General features: G+C 35.9%; 1 protein-coding gene and 1 long non-coding RNA gene across 3 annotated transcripts in view; one reads left to right on the top strand and one right to left on the bottom strand.

Annotated features, from left to right (window-relative positions):
* Positions 1-23639, top strand: part of LOC143215610 (opioid-binding protein/cell adhesion molecule homolog) — a 553686-nt gene that overhangs the window by 10357 nt on the left and 519690 nt on the right. The gene's annotated exons all lie outside the window — the stretch shown is intronic.
* Positions 140-7249, bottom strand: LOC143215615 (uncharacterized). Its single transcript, XR_013010398.1, has 4 exons — positions 7128-7249; positions 6914-7049; positions 1705-6834; positions 140-1091 (listed from the first exon to the last, which is right to left on the bottom strand). It is a non-coding gene; the product is annotated as an uncharacterized LOC143215615 (long non-coding RNA).

Here is a 23639-nt window from a genome sequence, read left to right as displayed (position 1 = left end):
GAGGATAAAGAATTTAAGACGAAATCGGAAAAACTAACTCTGAAAGGAAGTGCAGGAACTTAGAGTTCTACCTTGGGAATGTAAAAATAAAATAAGCTCCCGAACGGAATTGCATCAAAACTTCTGGGAATGTCGAATGAGCAGCGTAAACTTTCAAAAGTGGAAGATTTATTTTACAATCAGATAAGATATCAAATGCTTATGTCATAGAAAAGTTGAAATGTATTATACATTCGTGCGAAAATGCGTAGAACAGAATATACATATTTAAGAATAGGAAATTAACACTAGGTTTACGTAGGTCTAGAAATAACTATTTAATATTATTTTATAAACATAACAAGAATGTGTCTATCCAAATTTTTGGCCATTTTTCCAACAGTATATATCCCAAGAAATAAATTTAGTAAATAATTCCTCAGGGAAGCATCTTTACAATCTTAATAATCGCAAATTGAGAATAATAGAACCCGTCATTCTAACCGGTCCCATAAAACTAGTGTTAAATAAACATATAGTCGATAATCGAGCCTCACATTACTCAGAAATAATAGTAGTCATAATAACGATAATAATAATACTAATAATACCAATAATACTGATGTTTAAACTATCTTAAAAATAGTATAACATTAGCTTAGAACATAAAGTAAAAAAATACATATCAGCTTAGAACATAAAGTAGAGAAATACATATTAACATACTATCATAAAATAGAGTAGAGTACATTATATGAATGGTGTACGTATATGTAAATCAGAGGAGTAGTACAATTAAATTATATCAGCCAGTGAAACAGATCACTAATATTATTCTATTGTATAACATTGGCATATAATATATACGGGCGTGAAAAACAATATACTGATAACAACTATATGTATTTAAGACTACAACAAAACATGTATTTGATGACTATGAAGTTGTGTTTCCTCCACGCTCGGGGTTCGCTGTTGAAGCGAAGTTGCGCATGGACTTGCTGATTGCAGTCGCTTATCTGCTATCAGTGCGTTATTATTTCAACGGCGCGAATCATCTGCGCACGTGCAGAAGAAATAGTTGTCTCGTCGTGTCTTTTGTACAAAACTTCCTGGAAATATCGTTGTATTATAGTTACTATAGTTGATCGTGTCGAAGATACAATTAACACTAGAACTACCACACCAGTAAAAATGATTGGTTTTACAATTTCATTTTAAAATTCTTACGTCATGTTACATTATTTTCTCGCAATGGTATGATGACTTTTGCAGCGATAACTAAAGGTGTAATATGTATAATGAATTTTATTTTTCTTTCATTTACTCGGAATCTAAATAATTGTGTACCGTGGCTACTTATATCGATATCATTATAAGCGGAAAACCGAAAAAGGGGACCTTCCACGTGCCCCCCTGCACCCCGTTCACTTCCTAGGAGTAGGGACTTTTAGTATGTTTACCTCCTGACTAGTCCAAACAAAGTCCCAAAGTTAAAAAGTCTGTTCCTTCCATTTCCCTCTACACCTCCCTTATAAGCATTCATTGACTGGACTAATTGTAAGATTTGAGACATATGTACTGCTTTATTATTTCCAATTTATTCAAATTCTTAATCAAAGAAACGAGCGTCTACGTAGGCCCTGTATCTTGCAATCAATGAAGACAATTTATGTTTCGTATAAAAATCAGTAGTTTAATAATAAGTGATGTTTAATAATTTACCTCCATGTGATCCTAATGTTGATCCGAAATAATTGTCATCGTATAATATATTTCTAGATCTCCACTCCTTTGCACTCCTCATTGTTCTTGTCGAACAGTCATATAGATTCATACATTAATAATAGTTAATAGAGTCGATGGTAAATAAAACTGGTACTTGCAGCATGTATGTTAGTACACATGCAAATACTAAACATTCAGATATATCTTACAATTTTTCAGTCCTGACAGATCAAGGAGTAAGGATCGAGATCGGGTGAAAGTATGAAAATGATGGATGTATTTGGCGTTGGATAAAACTAGACAACAAATAACAATATTAATCAAAGGTAGCGTTCTTAGACCACTTTAGCGTGAATGCTTGTCTAACGCGATATATTGAACCTTGGTTACATCAATCGAAAACCAATAACTTTCGGTACGATAGACGCAATCTGTGTTGGATTCGACGAAAAGAGAAATTACAAAAATAACCCAATACACGCACGCGAAACACTGTAAAATGTTATGCTGATGCGCTTATGATTTGGGTATGTTTCACGTAGTACAGTGGATCCAAAGAAGTGCTTCAACACTAAATTACCCATTCTCGAGAAATTGTTTATATTTAATCTGTGATAATTTTGTTTAAAAAAAAAATAGTACAACAATATAATTGGACTCACATTAAAGTTTGAAGCTTCTACTTTTGCTATCCACCGTTCATTCTTAATTTTATGATTATGTATATTACGATATACGATTAAATATTACGATCATGTTTGATCGAAAATGTTACAGATTGGAATGTCTGTGAAAATACTAAAAAATTTCTCTCCTGACTGAAACCACCGTAGATTTAAAGATTGAAGCATCCCCTTTACAAGGAATATTTAAAACCTGATCTATGATTTTTTTCTGATCGATTTACTGAGCTTCGCGTAAAAAGCTGTCCCGCTATCTTTGTAATAATCTAGGGTACACAGTGAGGCTTTACACGATCAAACAAAGCAGCCTAAAAAAATCTTAGATTAAGTTTTAAGCAACCGTCGTAAAAGGGAAGATTCACTCCTGAAATCAGTAATAGATTCATTAGGAAAAACATTTTTTTGGCGCTACTCCAAACGATTTAGCATGTATCATTGTAGATGAAAAACGTGTCTTCAATTTTTTACAGACTCTATCATGCATAAATATCCTAGAAAAACATGAATGATGGTCTGCAAAAGTAGAGATTAATGAGTACAAATTTATTATTTTACTATTGTATTAACGAAATTGTTGTGGTCGAAATTGTCGTATGAAATATTTAAGTGTCGCATGAGGTGTTATATCAATTTCGTATCAATAAAATGAAAAAAATCATATAATTGTATTATATGATATATAATTATATAAGAAAATATTTCATTTTCTAGTTAAAATTGCTCCGAATGCAAAGGGTTCATTGCTCAAACACTTTTTAGATCCGTTGCACACTTCCTCGTTCCTCTAAAAACTGAATGAAAACACAAAAACTCTGACATAACGCTTATTTTACAGCCAGTGATTACTACCTCTTGTAGATTTCTAACACTGAATAATCGTGCATAAAAGGTCACACCTGATTTTTGAAAATGTTATCACAATGAAGATTTTGAACAACTTTTCTCTATACATACATATGTATATGTTACCGCCGCTTGATCCTACCTTCCGAGATATTCGCGAAAAACTGCAGTTACCACACCATCGAATTTTGCATGTACGTGCACGTTAGTTGGGCGCGTGCTCTCTCCACAAATTTTCAGTATGCAGATAAGTTACCGAAATCTATAAAAGGCATTTTTTAAATTACCGTTACAGGCCCAGATAAAAAAGTTGACAAAACATCATTTTTTAAATTCTGTACGATTCCTACCAATTGCAATCTTAATAAATTTTTGTTTACTTACATCAGTCTCACATCTTTAAAAACTTCAAGTACTTTGGAACAATTTTTAAAAAGCTATGCAATTTTTAAGAGTGTCCACTTAATATTGCCGCTGACTGTACGTCATTATATTCGTTTTACAATACTTGTCATCCTTGGCGGAAATGAATAGTCTTAGAGATATTCGTGAAAAACCGCAGCTACTACTACATACATTGAATTTTTTGTGTATACAGTATACATACGTGCACGTCTATGCTGTATACGTGCGCGTATGCGTCAGCATGATGCGACGCCTCGTCAAGTGTTTCTACAATTATATCACGCGATCTTCGAATGATCTATGTATGCATGTGTATACCGCGTGAACTGTTTAAAACATATGACGATGAAGAATGAGTACATATTGAGAAGAACCGGCTAACGACTGTGGATAACCCGAAAAGTTTATTTTCAGAGCGAGCGGAAATTACATTAGTCAGAGTTAGGTTTGGCTTGATAACTGAAGCTGTTATTACATATTACATTAATAATTACATTATTAATTATGTTAATCTGTGAGCTAAACTTCCGAATTTTTGGAATAGGTTCCTTTCTGTTCATTCTGAGAAACACTGCGTGGGTGTGTGTGGTTTCGTTGTAATATGTACATCATCATACGTTTCAAAAAGTTCACGCGGTATATGTATACAGTGGGTGTACAAAGTATTCGTACTCCTTTTAAAAACTAATAACTTTTTTATAATTGTACCAAACGACCTGATTTTTTATAATCAATTAGAAGCATTGGTTTACGAAATGATATGAAGAAAAAATTGTCCAAAAATTATGATTTACAAGGTTACATGCAAAAATAAGGAAGGCATTTTTTAAAACTTTTTTATTTGGGCCCTCAATGAAAATTTAAAATATTTGTTTTGTAGATCTATGTTAGTTATGCACATGCTGAAAATTGCATCGAAATCGATTGACGCAGGAAAAAACGACACGCATCGACAGATGTACGATTCTGTGGATTTTCAGCAGAAATTGATCAAAAGTCCTGTAAAACTACGATTTTTACCATTTTCAACCGTTTGTAGCTCGTGTGCATGTTAATCGATTTCGATGAAATTTTGTGTATAACTAACATACATAGATCTACAAAACATGTATTTTAAATTTTCATTGAGGGCCCAAATAAAAAAGTTTTAAAAAATCCCTTTTTTCTTTTTGCTTGTTCCCTTGTAAATTAGAATTTTTGATAAATCTTTTTCGCATATCATTTCGTAAAACAATGCTTCTAATTGATTATGAAAAATCAGGTCGTTTGGTCCAATTATAAAAAAGTTATTAGTTCTTAAAAGGTGTACGAATACTTTGTACACCCACTGTAGATCGTTCGACGATCGTCGTGATATATCTGTAGAAACGTTTGACGAGCGAGCGGTCGCATCATGCTGACGCATACGCACAGCACGGACGTGCACCGTGCCCGTGCTCGTATGCACAAAATTCAATGTACATATGTAGTTACTATCTGCAGTTTTTCACGAATATCTCGAAGATATTCATTTCCGCCAAAAATGATAATTACATTTCGTGTTCAGCATGTTAAAACGAATAGAATGACGTGTGTCCTGTTTCGAAAGGTGGGGGGTGGGGGGAGAGAGTTGCCTAAAACCAAACAAATAGCAAGCCTCAGGCTTTGAAACTTAACTGACCCCAGACCTAATCCGATTTTCGTGACAGTCGTTTTTGGGTTAAATCTGGTCGAAAGCTAGAAGAATATTTTTTAAAAAGTCCATAATTTTTAATGAACTAAAGTTCAGCCTATAATATTCTAATAACACTCGGTTTAAAGCCATTCTAAATAAAACCATCACGATCATTTGTTTTAAAAAGTTCACGCGGTATATGTGTGTATACAAAGATCGTATGACGATCACCCAGGCGGTAGGTCCAGGTAGGTCGCTGCATGCGACGTATACGTATTATGCTGACGTATTGTACTACGAATTATAATACGAATATCTCGGATACTAACGCTGAACGGTGGTTCTGTGTACATATAGGAAAAAGTTGTTCAGAATTTAGAATTTCATAACAAATTTAAATTATATTAAAATCGGCGAGATGTAACCTTTCGTGCACAATTACCGAAACGATATTAGCATTACTCAACCTCAACATTCACTGAAATCTCTGAACTGTCCGAGCTATCTGAAGACGCTGGACTCTCTGCGCGTGGTTTTTGATCCTTTTTCCAACACTCCTCTGTCGTGTGCCCCCCGCGCTTGCAGAAATCACAGTGTTTACCAGCATTTTCGGAATTTTTACGTTTTTGAAAGCAGTTGTCTGTTTTGTGATTCGTTCTAAAACAAATGTCACATATACCAGCCGATTCTTTCTCTATACGGACCCCCGCGGAATAAGCATGACGAATATTATCATACGTATTGTATTTGAGTATTCGTGATATACCAGGATGCGAATGATACACGAAACGATGCAACGTCAGATCATTTATCATTGCTATGCGACCTGGCAAAGTACCGTCTCTGCTGTATCTCGCGTGAACTGTTTCTAGAACTAACGATTGCAACCCTTTCAATCGCTTATGAAATTCTCGGAGGCTTTCACCTTTTTCATATTTCGCAGAACTCAACTCTTCTATAACCTGATACATTGGTCGTTTGTCGCGATAAATATCTACCAATATTTTGGCCAATTCTGGCCATGTTTCTGGAATTTTAGGCAGCATGTCTAAATGTTCTTTTGCTTTAAGCCCGATTCGCTTTATTACAAATAATAATAGAGTTGGCTTTTGCGTAGCATCAGCTACAGTAAAAGCAGCATCTACCTGGTTTAGAAATGAACACAGTGGCGTCGAGTTATCATAAGTCGGTGGTAACAATTCGATCAAGTTATTTATGGACACATGTTCCGTGTCGTGAGATGAACTATTTTTGGAAGCATTTTTGGAAGCATTTTTCGAAGCATTTTTGGAACCATCTTTGGAAGCCATTTTGGAAGGAAACGGGATCAAGTTTTCTCTCAGGATGTGAAAAATGTAAGAATATCCGACGTTTAGTACTTACTGCGTACTTAATCGTACGAATTAGAAATGTATTTTCTTAAGATGAAGCAATAAACAATGGTGCTTCTTGCTTGGATGGTTCAATTTACTGAATCAGTTGTGGCTGTTGGCTCTTAGAACAGTTGAACTTTCGAAAAATTCCGTTTCTTTTATTTCTACACTGTAACAAATTGAAAACCAATTGAAACTGAAGGAATACAATTATTCAAACGCACTTTAATGGAAGAATGTCACAATACCTCTGCTCTAAGAATCGCTTTTGCAGGATCACGAACAACTTTCAATGCAACAAGTCGCACGGTCGCACAGCGATAGTATAATCGTAGGACGTAGGACTGTCCCGTGGGCAAGGATTCTGTTTCTTATTTCTCTACACTGTAACAAATCGAATCCAATTGAAATTGACCGAACACAATTATTCAAACGCACTTGAATTGAAGAATGTCACAATACCTCAGCACTAAAAATCGATTTTTTAGGATAACTAACAACTTTCAATGCTTTCAATCGTAGGACGTAAGACTTGGTAGCAGTGTCTACTGGCGTCCACGTTGGCAATTACTCAACGACTGAATACTGAATCCAAATCAGTGCAGTGTTGTTAGATCGGGCGAATTGCACGCGCATGCGCGACCAAATGCAGGAACGTATGTGCGTCCTACAGTCCTAAACAACGGCCGGAATGCTTCGAAACATCGTTAAACCATGCGACACTATGTACCTTGGCCTTTGTGGGCGATACCGAACAACTGTAATTGCTCTTCCCCAAAATCCCTGCGCATCTGGGACCTTTCCATAAAAAATAACATTTTGTGAAATTATGCGAGGTACCCCAACTCTGTACTTCACTGACGCTAGAATCGTCGCGTATGCGCGCGCAGCCCGCGCAATCTAACAACATTGGTATGTGGCAGCAGTGTTCCGATTGAACCAACCGTAACTCGCGCATGCGCGGCAATTTCAGCCTCAGTAGCGTAACTATTTCGATGAAATCGGGTAGCTTGAGCACCCCACAGACTTTTAAAAAGTCTTTCTTCACTATTAACTGCCATTTTATAATAAAATATTAACGTTCCGCATCACGTCTCTCGTCCATCAGTCGTCCCGCTAATAACACCGGTACATTCCCGCCAATATAACTGCCTCAAGGCATCAGGGCCCTGGCCGCTCGGCTGCGTCATTGTAGATACGCTACTGTCTTGGCCGCGCATGCGCGAGTTATGGTTGGTTCAATCGGAACACTGTGTGGCAGCATGGTGCGGCAGTATGTCAACTGTTTCTACAGATGCATATATGTACATACCGCGTGAACCTCTCACCTCTCACGAGGATTCGAAGAAACGAAGGGCCCTTCGAAGTGTACAAAGATTTGAAGTATTGAAGCTTCGAAGCCTCCGAAGTGCACGAAGTTTCAGACTTTCAATCGTATGAAGTTGTAACTTAAATCAGACTTTTAGCCGTGCTGGCGTATTTTTTTTCGAAATGTAGGAGGGTCTGTAACTGTATCAAATATAACTTGGCAGCGAAATTTTCAAGTTCGAAGCTTCGGAACTCCGTTTCCTTTAATCCTCTGACAATTTACTAGAGAGGTTCGAATTTCGAAGCATCGAAACTCAGTTATTCGAAGATTCGAAAAATTTTGGATTGAAAGCCAGATAATCGAAGCTTCGACGAATCGCAAAACTGTCCGAACTATCTGAAGACGCTGGATTCTCTGCGCGTGATTGTTGATCCTTTTTCCAAAATTGCTCTGTTGCGTGCCCCTCGCGCTTGCAGAAACCACAGTGTTTCCTAACATTTTCGGTAGTTATAGATTTTTGAAAGCAGTTCTCCGTTTTGTGATTCGTTCTAAAACAGATGTCAGATATTCCCTTTGATTCTTTCTCTATCCGGACCGCCGCGGAATAAGCATCAAAAATACTATCATAAGTATTGTATTTAAGTATTCGTGATATACCAGGATGCGAATGATACACAAAACGATTTAACGCCAGATCATTTATCATTGCTATGCGGCCTTCCAAAGTACCGTCTCTGTTGTATCTCGCGTGAATTGTTTCTATAACTAATGTGTGCAATCCTGCCAATCGTTTATAAAAATCTTGGAGGCTTTCGCCTCTTTCATATTTCGCTGAACTCCACTCCTCTATAACCTGATACACTGGTCGTTTATCGCGATAAATCTCTATCAATATTTTAGCTAATTCTGCCCACGTTTCTGGCATTTTCAATACAACAGTTCGCACGGCCAGTTGTTCACGTTAATAACGACTTGATGACTGATGACAGCATCAGCGAAGGTATATATATACAATATGTCAGCAGTGATCAGGGTCGACAGATCGAAGAAATCGAGATGAATACAGTTTACCCCCTCTCTTATGACCAGATTAATACGTCTACGGACTTACAATTAGTGGGGGATGTTAGAGTATGCCAGAGTCATGCAAAAATTAACTAATAATTAAAAATGACTAATAGTCTGACTGATTGCACTGTCCAACACCGTTCTGCAACTACTGTTGCGTCCTTTTTATAGAGTTTTTTTGCGCTGATTCCGAATCTGTTTTTAATTTTTTTTCCTATACGCGCACAGTGGAACATTGAGGAACATTGCTTTGAAAAAAAAAACATATTTTTCAACTCTAAACAAATATTGTGATGTTATTGTAAAAGATATTGAATTGTTCTTTGCAGCAAAAGATTCTGTAGACTTTCCTAAATGCAGTGATATCCAATATTAATACATCACGATTGTTTAAACATGTTTAAACAATGATTAAAGACGGAGAGACACCACTTTTGCACCAATTTTTGAGGATATTTTTCAATTTATCTGAAAAATACGGGTCCAGCGGAAAATCGAACTATACCACGCGATAGAGCAGACTTTTATCTTGAGAAACCACCATTTCAAGTTTGCATGGTCGACGTTTTTTCGAATCAGAAAGCAAAATATCTTCGCCGAAATTTTCAGCATGTGTATAACTAACATAAATCAACAAAACATATATTTTAAATTTTCATTAAGGGCTCTAATAAAAAAGTTTAAGAAATGCCTTTTTTATTTTTGCACGTAACTTTGTAAATTATAATTTTTTGAAAAATCTTTTTTGCATGTCATTTCATAAACCAGTGCTTCTAATTGATTATAAAAAATCAGGTCGTTTGTTACAATTATAAAAACGTTATTCTGTTTTAAAGGGCGTTCGAATACTTTCGTGAGCCACTGTATATTGTATACATAGAAACACAAATATAATACATTTTACAATACATTCATTTTCTTATTTTGCCTTCACTGACAACGTATTAGCGACACCTACGACGAAGGTTTCGGATCTGAGGTATATGTTCGTAAAATTCCAACAGTTGCTCGTGTAAACACTACCTTCGTCACAAAAACAGTGACTGTCCAGATTTATGAATCTGGTGATTCTAGAAGGGCTCAGGTTTTACCCGTTTACCATTCTGAAGCTCTCCTAAGAGCATAGTGGTGTATGCCCTCAAGAAATATGACTCAGGTCATACAATCTGATAAAGACAATATGTATCGGAAAAAGCATGGAAATAATACATTTTGATAAGCTTTATCAAGTAAAAATACGAATCTGTGACTCAAGATGATTAACTTTATCGATAAAATATTAATCTAATCACAACTACGTACATACAGTCACTCACACTCGTTATCAAGTGAAAATACAAATGTATCATATGAATCAAGATGATTAACTTTATCGATAAAATATTAATCTAATGACAACTATGTACAGTCACTCACACTCATTATCAAGTAAAAATACAAATCTATGAATTAAGATAATTTACTTTATGGATAAAATATGAATCTAATGAGAACTACGTACATACAGTCACTCGCAGTAATATTTGGTCACTTTTAAAAGGACAATCAAATTTTTAACACTACCTACCGGGAGGCTATTACATAATAGGATTTTCGATAATTGTGCTGTGCCAAAAGGAAGCATAGAAATTTTCTTTTACATTGCAATCTTAAAGGAAACTATTAGATGACGTTATTGAGGGTGACTTGATAGTTCACAATGAAAATTGCTGTTGCTACTGAAGGTGCCATTAAAAGGTGTTTAGCCATGGACCATAGATTTTTCAAAATTATGCAATAATCACCGGTCGGTAATGTGTTGATTTGTTCATGTATCATATATATGATACATAAACCATACTAAAAAACCCTTTTCATTGCTTTATTTTGTTGCAAGTGCAAACTGCTTTCTATTCGTGGGAACAATTTTTAATACACATTCATTGCTTTCCTTCTTTAGGTTTTCCTTTGGTAATAATTACTTGCAGCCTTAAATAAGTTTAACTCTTCGCTGCATAGTGTATCATATCTGATACAGTTAACAAATCTGGTATATAGTAAACTAAGAATGTGTTTTCTTACTATCCTCATTTGATAAAAAATGTTGTTTTAATTTTTTTTAATATTTTTCCCTTAACTGAAACACAAAAACTAACCTTCTTTCAATTTTTCATCCCAGTTAAAAAAATCATGCAGTGCATTTTAGTATTTTATTATCATTTTGACTATTTATGCATTTATTTCATGATAATCATTTTCCTACGTAAAAGGACCTTCTTTGTGAAACTTTGCAATAGCAATTTGGTGATTTTGATATGTTTTTTTTGCGAAGATATTACTTTATGTCAGTGGTCGGCAAACTCATTAGTCGAAAGAACCAAATATCAACAGTATAACGAATAACGATTTACATTTCTTTTGAGAGCCAAGAGAAGTCTGATAGAAGTCTGATAAAACTAGGTGCACTAAATAAAACTAGATATCATGTCTTATAATAAAATCTTATTTATTGATAAAAATAGAGTAGAGATTGCTCTTTATTTGAATTTAGATATAACACACTGACTGAGACTGAAAATTGCATTAAAATTTAAAATACTATTACATTAAAATAAAATAAATTAATTTCAAACACGTCATTCGTGGAAGAGCCGCAGTTTGCGTACTTTTGAAATACTTTTAACATTTAACTTTAAAAAAAATATTGTTTTCTATACAATAGTTGGCTGCAGATCCTTTTATTACAACATTGTCAGTGTATTCGTTCTAGAAAGAAAATAAGTAGGAGCTGACATCTCTATTTTCTTTTCTAATATCAATTTACTGGGAATCCACTTTTTCATCAACCACGCTCGCCTCCTGATCTTCTGTAACGTGAATGATGGCTGAAGCATTATACGACCAGAGCAACGTTCTCATAAGGCTGAGACTTCAAGAGATTCTGCTTCCATCAAAGAAAACTTATAAGGATTGCTATATGTAGAGTTTTGTGTTTACGAAAATCTTGCGATTTGTACCAGATGATTGCATAAGTTCGTCCCCGATTTGAAAATAAAATTTAATGGTTAAATTTTGAAGGATACCGCTTTATTAATCAATTATATTATATATTTAATTTTATGATTATGTACATACATATATTACGATATATTACATGTATATTTCGCAAGACAGAAATTCAATGTTCAAATACTTTCTGGGTCCACCGTATATGAATTCTAAAATAGTTTTACATCCTTGACTTTAACAAACATTTCAAATCTATATCCCACTGTCGCCTCACTGTTTGCTGCGGCTAAATGACTGTTTCGTTGCCACGTGATCAACAATTTCAGCTTTTTCCTAGTATGAAGCAATCGGGATAAATTGTCTGACCTCGCGGTCTTTGACGATATTACGATATTTCTGGTTATGTTCGCTAATTTAGACATTGCCTTGTACTAGAAGCTATATCTGATCGAAGTTCGCAGCACGCAAATCCAATTTTCATCGACAACTTGTATTCGTGTTGATCATAGCGAACAGAGCAAAGTGACCGTCAATTTACCTCCGCGATCGTATCGCGGCCTTGCTTTCCCGATTTCTAACAAGATCGTTCTTCGATTAGGCTTCAATATTCGTTACTCGGGTACGTGAATAATGGGAACCGCATGCAGTACCAGGAAAGTAAGTAGTAATATCAGCGTATATAGGAAGTCCTACCATTTCGGTGAGGTATACCGAGTGATGTGCAATCATGTCGATACTCATATTGACACGTTCGTATTCCACGAATTGGTTTCTTCTAATGACTAGACTACGGATTTTTCTGCAGAATACAAATTATTTGTAGTCGTTTCAATTCACTAGAACTGCAATTTCTTTTGTTAATGATTGTAACAAGCTGGAAGTAGCGCAACAGTATATTTAAATTCCTTAAATGTTTTTTCTCTTTTACATTTGATCCACACATTTTTGTTATCAATGCTTTAGAATTTTTCAGTTTATTTAGTACACGCGACACTACAAAAATAAAACAATAGAATATACATATTTTATATTAAACAAAATTTCAAAATAACAGTCTTTGAATACTGCGACAGTAATTGTTTCATTTATCAGTTAATTATTATTCCTTGCAATATAACCATACGCAAATAACAATATTTCATTAGTATTCATCTGAAAATCTGGTTTGCAATTTATAAGTGTATTGTATATTTACAACTATTCCTGTTTATCTTCCATTTCGGTGAAAAAGATACACGGAATTTAAGAATTCGTAGACCATGCCAGATGATCGACAGCGCATAAACGAGTTTTTAAATAGGTGTCAATCAATCATAGTCATTGATACGACGTTGATAGGTAATTCGTTTCTCCTTCCACTTTCAGGTTGACATCAGATTTATTACCAATACATCCCCAACTGTTATAGTTCATAAAAATTCCATAACGGAGGGAAACACAGAACACTGTTGACATAAGAACAGATTATGTACCTTCTGAGAGTATATTAATAAGATATTATACGAAGTTACAATACCGAATATTGTTTGAATTATCGATCGCATGGTTGTTAAATGAATGAATAATATGTTAGTGTTCTCGGCGCAACGGTTCGATCAACTATTTACGAAAAAGCAAATTTTGCACGTTAACTTAAACTTTCAACGTTTCGATCCATGTGTGGATCCTTTTCAAGAAAGTAGAAAAACTGCGTTAATTCTACAATGAAAACATGAACAATTACAATGATGACCAATTGATGTGTCTGATCGAATCATTTTTGTTAGTGGTAGTATTTGCAGTCGAACGAGTTTATGTTACAACCCTATAAATTGTTTACTGCCGTGGCTAAATTCTTATCAACGTCGGTACTCTTTTGGCGTCGGTAGCGATACAGATTTGCAGTACAAAGTTAACGTCCTGACAAGCTCGAAGCGATGCAAGCCGATGTGCGATAATGGTTGAACTCCACAGAAATTCGATAATAGCCGATCGGTTACTGGCTCGTAATCGTTATCATGCGGGTATAGGACGGCGTGGTAGCTATACCATACATATGTATGTATACGTTCTTCCGTTCAATTTCACTTTTGACTAAGACGGTAATGAGGGAAGGAAGGGGTCACTGACTTTTCTAGTGTTCATCAAAACAAGAGGATACAGTGAGGAAATATCTACAGTGACTCCCACTAATGGCAAAAATAAATAAACCGTTTTTCATTAATCAGTTTCTCTTATACCCATAAATGCGACAATATTAAATAAAATAGGAATTACATTTTTGGTTATTCTTTTTAAACGAACATGTTTCTACACACTGTAACAAATAAATCAATGTGTGATTTTATATTACAATAGTATATCTTATTATTAGTGTGATCATTTCATTTGCGACGCAACAGAATTTTTTCCCGAATACATACTTCGATGTGATCGCTGATTTGGTAACTCGAGAGACGATCTCTAATAAAGTGAACTGTTTATTTCCAACAAAATGGAGTCAGACAAAAAGGCAAACGTTTTCACCCGTGGCACGAAGGAGCTGAAGATTGGAAGAGGTAGAAAGAGTATAATTCCAGAAAAATGCGCATCAAAAGGTTTTTTTAAATATTTTATCCTACGGTAGAGTGAGAAGCGAATAACTTCTAAAACAGGAATTCCCAATATGTTGCTCAGTTCTGCAGTTTTCAGCGAGCGAGGAGCGAACATCAACACGCAGTGACGCGCGGAAGGATGACATTTTCGATTGCACTGGTTGTTGGTATGAATTTAGAGAGTGAGGCACACATTGCCATTCTCCTATAGCTGTGCCAAGTCGTTCTTGCTTGCAAAATAGCATTGGACGTCACTATCTAAAAACTGGAGAGGGTATTTACCTACGGGACCGTACATATGTATACATAGTGTCCCATTTGAAGTGAGCCGCTCGAATATCTCTGGAATTATTAATAACATCGACAAATGTTTCAAACAAAAGTTCGTTACAATTCCATGTTAATGGCTATTTTGTGAGTATAGGGGTAGAAGGCATATGAACCATCCATTTTAAGTACATAAATCGATGTGATTCCTTATTTCCCATCAAAAGTAATTAACCTTCTCATATCGAAAAACCATTAGTTTAGAAGATATTTTAATCCTAATACTCCGAGTTGGTACTCAATCCTAGTGTAACGTTTCATGCTGTTATTAAAAGCTTGTAAGTTTATAAAAAGACCACGATAAATATTTTTTTACTTTTTATTTAAACATTTATTCCTATGTAAGGTTCATGTTACCATTTTTTGTCACCATTTTTTAGGCATTTCAATCAAAAAATATTTCAGACAAAATTTTATGTGACAAATCTTAACGGGTACAGCCTGTATAATTTGTTTACAGTAAATCCTCTATAAATGCATAAAAACTGTAGCAGATAAACGCAGAAAATCCCCTCCACTGTAGTAAGCTGATCTCGGCTCGGGTATATCAGTGTGAACCACTACTAACGCGACGCGGAGGCCCGTGCGTCCTCACAATGTAACACCAATATTTAATCTTTCTTATTATTACTTATTTTTTTATAAAACTTTCATCAATATATTCGTGGCATTTTTCTGATTAAAAGAAAAGACCAAACACGGTATAATGTCAACTGTATTTAGTGGTTTAATTGACGATGAACGTTTCGGGCGCAAGGAAGGATAGCGTATGGGAAAGAAAGAGATGCGGAGAGTCGCAGTCGCCGGCATAGTTAAAAAGCCCGCGCTGTCCTTCTCTACGTTCGACTCGGACTTTGAATCTCAAAAAAATAGCTACACGTCTCAGATAAATGCATATAGATCCCTCCGAGGCTTATGCGTCTATGGTGACAATACTGTATATTCCCAAATGATGGGTGGCATTTTTAAATGACAAAATTGGGGTCACTAAACTGTTTGTAATGATTCGTTAAATCTCCGGTTATCCTGGATATAATAATCGTGAAATGTGTGAAGGTAGGACCTTCTTATAAAAGCCTTTATTGTCGACTCCGACAACGACGTGATACACTGGTACGCGTAATTCAAAGTACTAGAATTTATGGATAGCACGGGAGTACCCATTATTATTTATCGACGTTCGTTGAAGCTGTGGTTGTGGATCAATGCATAAAGTATTGGCTATCAGAGCGCCGTTACGCTATCGTGCTCATTGTCAGTATCGCTTATGAGTTCCCACCGTTTGGAGTTATATTCAAATAGTATATTTGTCAATGTAGAAAATAACCTGCGATGACCAATGTTCAGGATGAGCGTGTTCTTCGTTGGACGAAGCAGATGTATTTGTGCATGTACAGTGGATCCAAAAAGTATTTAAACATTAATTTTTTAATTCTCGGATCTTTGAACTATGATAATGTAAGGAGGCTCGGAGACTCGACACGACACGTCGTAATTTGTTGCTCGCTCGCAGGGAACTGTTTATTGAACAAAATCTGAACGTAACATACATTTGTTAACAAAAGCACTAACGCAACGCATAAATCAATAAAATTATATATGACAGCATAAATCAATAAAATTATATATAACAAATAAACATATGAAACACTCAAGTCATCTATACGGTGGTATAAACATTCTTACAATAATTTCGTTAAAACGAATAACACTGTAGCGAGCCTCGAGCATTTACTCTCTTACACATTAGGTAGTCATTATGAAAACTTAATACGGCCCACTACACAGGTTTCCTAATACGGGCCTGATACACAGTATGCCAATTAGGTAGCCGTCGATGGAACTGTCCCATTAGGGCCTAACAGCCAAATTAGGCTAGTCTAATGCGTACCTAACGGTTAATATTAGCGATAAAGGCGGTAGACTCGTTTCCAGAATTTCTCGATAATACGCAGATGGGATTTTTCAGTAGTCAAAAGCGCTAGATAAAAGATCGATCTAGACCGCTATCGCCCTCAAAAGTCCTATTTTTACATTTATGAGGCGTAATTTGCATTATTGGGCAGCATTTAGCTATGAAAATAGCTAAGGTGGAGTGAGGCGAGTCCGTTAATTGGTTATTTTTATTATAATATGTTTATTATTATTACTGTGATCATTCCATGTACGACGTAACACAATGTGCATATCTAAAAGTTCAATAATTATTCTGGAAAGCAAGAAACAAGAGACAATCCTTTCATTCAAATTGACTTATTAAATTAAAATTAAGTTAGATTAATGAAAAAAGACCATTTTTTCATTCATCAATTTCACTTATACCCCATTTATAAATACGACAATATTGAACGTCATTTGGCATTTTTTTTTTAATTATTCTTGAATGATCATGTTTCTATACACAGTAACAAAACAATGATTATTTATGATCTTTTAAATAAAATTAATACAATACCTCATAAAATACTTAAATGTTTGATTATAATTGGTTAGATATATGTGTAATAATGTAAACAGTATTTTTAATAATTGTACAGCATTGTTTAGTTGCGTGTTAGAGTCAGCATTCGTGTGCTAAAGGTTAAACTTAGAAACAGCGAATATATGTATACTAGAGCTTGTCAATTTCAGAAAACATATAATTTCACGATACCTAGATTATGTTCTACCATAATCACCGCCTGCTTCAACCGGGGCACGTGGATAGACTAGACAACGTACTGATGCAACATTGATCATTGAACCTCCTCGATATAGATTGGCTCAATCCGATCAGATAGGAGTTCTAAGAGCAATCCTTGAACCAATATGAGGACGCCTTACGTATTAGCGCAGCAGCGTGGCAGATAATACATTAGTGAAGGTAGCGTTCAACTCTAACTACGGGAGGAGTGCAGAAATGTATGAGTGTGTAAAACATTCACCGTCTCTAACTAAGCTGACATGCGCACATAGTATATTAGCCCTATTTAGATATGCAGTGATTGGTAAATATAATTGTAGAAAGAGACACTCGAGTATTGGTTAAAAACAAAAAATATTGTTGCATATTATAAAAGATACGAGTAACACAAGTGTATCCTGTATTGTACCCTATAATTTTTACTAACAATAAGTTACATGGCAAATATTAGAATACTTTTTAATACTTTGAACAAGGAGGATGACGATGGAGGTTGCCAATCAATTTTCCACAACATTTGAAGAAGATTGAAAGCAATGCCAAATTTTCCAAATGTACTCGCAGTAAGTATTTTGCTCGATACTATTTAAGAGGGCATTAAAAATGGTAGGACACGTATATTCTACGTGTGAGAGTAAATCAAATATGTGAATTGATCGAGAATGTGAATAAATAAATAAGCTTTCGAGATAGAATGAGGTAGAATAAAACCTGGTGAGATAGGTTGAAACTTTTGAACGTGACGTAGGGTGGAACAACCGAGGGCATGGGAGTGACGTCAGGTCAAAGAGTTTCAAAATAAAACATTCAGAGAAACGTAATGGAAAAGCTACTCGAAAGCAAAAGCCTTTGACTAAGTAAATGTGCATTCACAGCTTCCTACCTGTATTGCACAAACATCGTCTGATGATTTCATTTGAAAACTAATTTGCATCACACAAACAAATTCTACAACTTGCTTCTGATTCATTGAATCAGACACGGTAGCACCGATTCTTTCCGAACTAACATTGTTTGGAATGTTTCCAAACACTCGCTCATTGAAATGTTCTTTTCTCAACATTTTCTATCATCTTCGAACGAGACATTTCATATGATCTTGCCATATAATCATTAATTATAATTATTGGCTTGTTTGATTCTATGATTATACATATATTCTTTTTTGTTGGAAAACATTCGAAAGCTTGTGTAACCGGTTTTGTGGTGATACTGTAATTCGATAGCCGGTTTTCTGAAATGTCCGTTTACGTATAAATGCCAAAATACACTTATTGGATATTGATATTGCCAAGTGCTGAATTGATCTGCGAAACGAATTTCACGTATCGCGTAGTTCTAGGTACAATTTGAAGCTTATACGTTAGCGGATGAAGGATAGGGACTTGCTGTCCTACCTATCCCTCTGGATTACATTCCTTTGATTCCGTATAGGCAGCAGGAAATACGAGATCAGTAACGCGTGTCGACAGATATATAGGGATGATTACACGGCTATCGTCGTTGAACGCCCCGTTTACGGAGCGGTACTATTTGTTCATAGCACACACGGACCAATTAAGGCTTATGTGCTTTTGTCTCCTTTGGGCGGGCAAACTGGCCAGGCCCGTGTAGCCGCGCTGACTCTGCAGAACACGATGTCATGAGTGGAAGTTCGTTTGGAGCGGCGCGCGTCAGTAGCCTCGAGAGCACCGAAATTGGAAGGTGATGTGAATATAATTGTGGTACTCAAATGTTCACGGGCCTTGAATTAATTTCGCTCAGGTGAAATTGGTTCGTGTCGCACAAACACGTGCAAACGCACTCGTAGACAATCGTTCTATCTATAACTATGTATACTTTTCTCATTAGAACATAGCGATAAAGCTAAACGGTAGGGTAGAGAAAAGTCCGGCGGGTAAGAAGTTCTCAGTTGAATATCTTTGTTCATGGTCGACCAAAGTTTTTCCCATAAGTAATTCAGTAACAATGAATTTAAATTAGCGCAGCTCTGAATAAAACGTACGGCCACAGTAATAGGTACATTTACCCTAGGTGACAATTAACACATTGTTTGCGGGAGACGCTTAAACGCGTTGTACAGTAATAATTAGGCGCCAGCCGTAGTGAGACATGTAGTAGGTAAGTCATAATTATTGTATTATTAATCTCGTTTCGCGCCTGTAAGCACGAATCTGAAGAAATTGCCCGCTTTACGGGGTGTGTTTAGAACGTTGTCCAGTACAAGATTACCGTGGCTCAGATTATTGCACAATACAGATGATTCGCACAATAACTTGTGTGTTCGCATTCGTAATACAAGAACACTTATCGTGAACTCTTAGGAAGACCAAGATTCAAAAGTTCAGAGTAAAGTTTCAGAAGAAACGTTCAGAAGAAAGGTTCATAGTAAAAGTTCATGATAAAAGTTCATAAAAGAAGTTTATTGTAAAACTTCATAAGAAAAGTCCATAGAAAAGTTCATAAGAAAAGTTCGTAGGAGAAGCTTATTCTAAACTTGATAGGAAAAGTCTTGTAGAAAAGCTCATAGAAAAGTCCATAGGAGAAGTTTATTGTAGACTTCGTAGGAAAAGTCCATAGAAAGTTCATAGAAAAGTTCAGGAAAGAAGTTCACAGTTCACTTTACAGTTGAAATTCAAATCCGAAGTTAATATGTTCTAAAAGGATTCTTCGTAACGTTCTACGATTCAATATACCAGTATAAGGTTCGTACGATTCTCCTCGAAGAATCTTAAAGTTCCAAGTGCAATTCCCTACCAAATCTCGGGAAAAGATAATTTCTTTGGTAGGGATAAAAAGGGGACCAAAAGCCAGTTCGGGGCGTAATCTAAAATCTGTGGAACGCCTACCAAATCCGTGATTTCATTTCTCGCGCAAGCCTCGTAAGACCCTGCACAAAGATCCCTTGTTCAAAGATCTGTCCCTAAAACTGGTGTCGCCTTTCGCCTGCGATGCGTCAATTGTCATTGACTAGGGTACGGCCGGTTTGATTTTCCTGATACGAAACAGGATACTCAACTTTCAGCCGTACCCAAGTCCGTAACTAATTCTAAGGGTCAAGCGTGCCAATAAATAACTCGAAAATGACAATGTTCCACTCGAGCGCAGCACAAACCCAGACACGACGCGACGTCCAGACAATTCTAGACAGGGTGGATTGGTGAAAAAACCGGCCGCAAACAATGTGTTAATAAGGAGGACCCCGTTTCCTTTACACTCTTCAGATGAAAATTAGATGCGACACACATTGGCGAGCAAGATCGAATCGTTTCATATTTCTGTCTGACGAGTTGCTCGTACGGTGTCATGCAACAAGGAGGAAGCACGTGGCGCACAGAGAGCACCTGCTGTTCGTTCACCGTATCAGCCATTAGGCAATGAACGTGGGCGGTATGCGCGTCCTGTATGCCATATTATCGCGCGTACCGAGGCTGCCAATAACAGCCGTCTATAAATGGCCTATCCTTTCGTAATAACGGTCGCCCTGTAATTCCAAGACTTATTGCGATGATACGATCGCGAGAATCTCGATGTCAGGAGGGAAAAGCTTCGGAGAATGCCAACGATGAACAGCAAAGGGTGGATAGTTCAACGAGCAGGAATTCGTGAATAAACTTCTGAGAGCTGGAGATGCGCTAAAGAAAATCAAGGAGCGGCTGCAGGAATATTCTATGTATAAAAAAATTGATGCTCGTACACGAATCTTACATTACAGGAACAATATATAAACAAAAAAATAAGAAGCGCTGCACGGTCTCGGAAAGCTTGCTGTTACGGAATGCAGAAAAGGAACGAAAAAAAACAGATACGAAGAAGGTTCTGGAAGAAATCAAAGAATGAGAGTTATGCAACGAATCGTGGAAATAAATGTGTACAGGAAAACAGAGGAAGGAATTACAGAATAGTTACGAATGAATTTCCGAATTATACAGTCAGCGAAATTTCCATAGTACCATTAAAAATTGCTTGTGTTTTTGATTCGCGTATTGATCGAATCTTTAGTTGTTACTGACAGCTTTAGTTGTTATATTTGTTTTTGTTTGTCGATATATGCATTGAAATATTAGGTCGTTGCATATGAAATGTTCGATTTGGAACAGTAACAGTTCCAGATTTTGTATTTTACAATTATTGATATGATAAAAATGGTTTCATGAGAAATGATGGTGTAGATATCTTTATTGGAACATTAGTTACGTTCAAGGCTCGGTTATGACCGTGGAACAAACAACAATTGTTTCCCCACATTTCTCATCAGGTGTGTATACGAATATTCATGAAAAAATTGTAATGTTTTATACAAAAATTCGCAAGAAAATGTTAATTTTTAACATATTTTTCGAACAAATTATTTTTTAAAAATCAGTTTACACGAAAAGATTCGTCATTCAAAGAGGCACAAATTGGATCTTGATATTTTCGTTTACGCCTAACAGTTTCGGAGATATTCAATAAAATGGATTTCTCCACCCCAACTTTGAGGGCTATTCTCATCCCCTTAACATAAACGTCGACAGCTATAAAAAATATAGGTGGCAAATATTTGTTTTAATTCTATGTCACACAAAAATTCTATTAAAATCTGCGTGTTACTATTGGGTAACCTCCCTCGTTAATATCAGATGATTGCATAAGTTCGTGCCCGAATTGAAGATAAAATTCAATGGTTATTTTTGAAGAGTTAAATTTCAAAGAGTACAGTTTCACTAATCAATTATAATAGGGACCATTCGTGTCTACAATTAGAAAAGTACTCTTTAAAATTTAAGCATTGAATTTTATTTTCAAATCGGGCACGAACTAATGCAATCATCTGATATCAACTTGTCCTGTTTGATGTGGAATATTCCCGTCCACACACATTTACACCATTTTATACCATAGTTCACGAAACTTTAAAGTCGTTTTTTTATGCAAACTAGATGTGTATATTACGATGCAACAATAAAAATTTGACATTAGAAAATCCGGTCAAAGAGAATTTTGCAAACAGATCTCCAGTGATCCACAAATACAGAATCCAGCTGTGATTGTGTTTACACATAATTTTGGTACACCCTGTACACTTAGCACGTCATATTAATCTTAACATTCTTATGTTGAAAGAAACGTAGCATACGATACCCGCAGAAGAAATTACCAAGTCATGTCACGAGAGTGGAGGAAGTGAAATCGAAATTTGTTCATTCCCTAGAAAAAGTTCTGTTATTAACGAGTCAGTTGTAGCCCTGAATGTCTATTTCCGCCTGGATATACACACAGGAGATCCGTTTCCCTCCTCCACAATAAATCTTACACCTTGTAATTAAGATAAGAACAGCACGAATGTGCTCCGAAAGAATTTCTGTTGCTGGATAATTAATGAAAACGCGTGATAAATTCAACAGCAGCGTATGATGAATGTGCTCGATGTTATTTATCTGCAACGAGCAGATATGAAAACGTCATGCGAATCTATAATTAACGTGAAAGATGAAAACATAAGTGCCCTTTCAAAGTATTTTCTTTCTAGATTACAATGTATATTTCGAGTGATAGCTTTCGCAGATAAAAAAAAGTAAAAAAACACATTAAACTCTATCGGACATCGTTGTTTCAAAAGACTCACACATTTGTTTCATTCAAATTCGTCAAATTCTGTTTCGTTCTACCGCTGGAATTTAGCTCCGTTACTTTTTCATAGGCACAGAATCTCTTTATGAAGTTTCTTCAAATTCATATTTTAGACTAAATAAAATAAATGCAGCTTCGGGAATAGAAAATAGTCGCAGGGAGCCAAATCGGGCGAATACGGTGGATGTTAAAGCAAGAAGAATGTGATGTTTGGTCAAAAAATCAGTGACAATTAATGAACGATGAGTAGGTGCATTATAACTACCCTTGCAATAGGGGTACCAACTTGAAACTTGTCACAGAGTTTTCTTTGGGAGCCCTATCGAATGGTGTAGCCCAAAAGTAATTTGGTTGTGTAAAGCTTTATATGTTGATGGATTCAGGAACGAAAAATATTTTTCAAATTTTTCATA

This window comes from Lasioglossum baleicum, chromosome 14 (assembly GCF_051020765.1).
Source record: "Lasioglossum baleicum chromosome 14, iyLasBale1, whole genome shotgun sequence".
NCBI classification, from domain to species: Eukaryota; Metazoa; Arthropoda; class Insecta; order Hymenoptera; family Halictidae; genus Lasioglossum; species Lasioglossum baleicum.
This window is presented reverse-complemented; position numbering and strand designations above follow the sequence as displayed.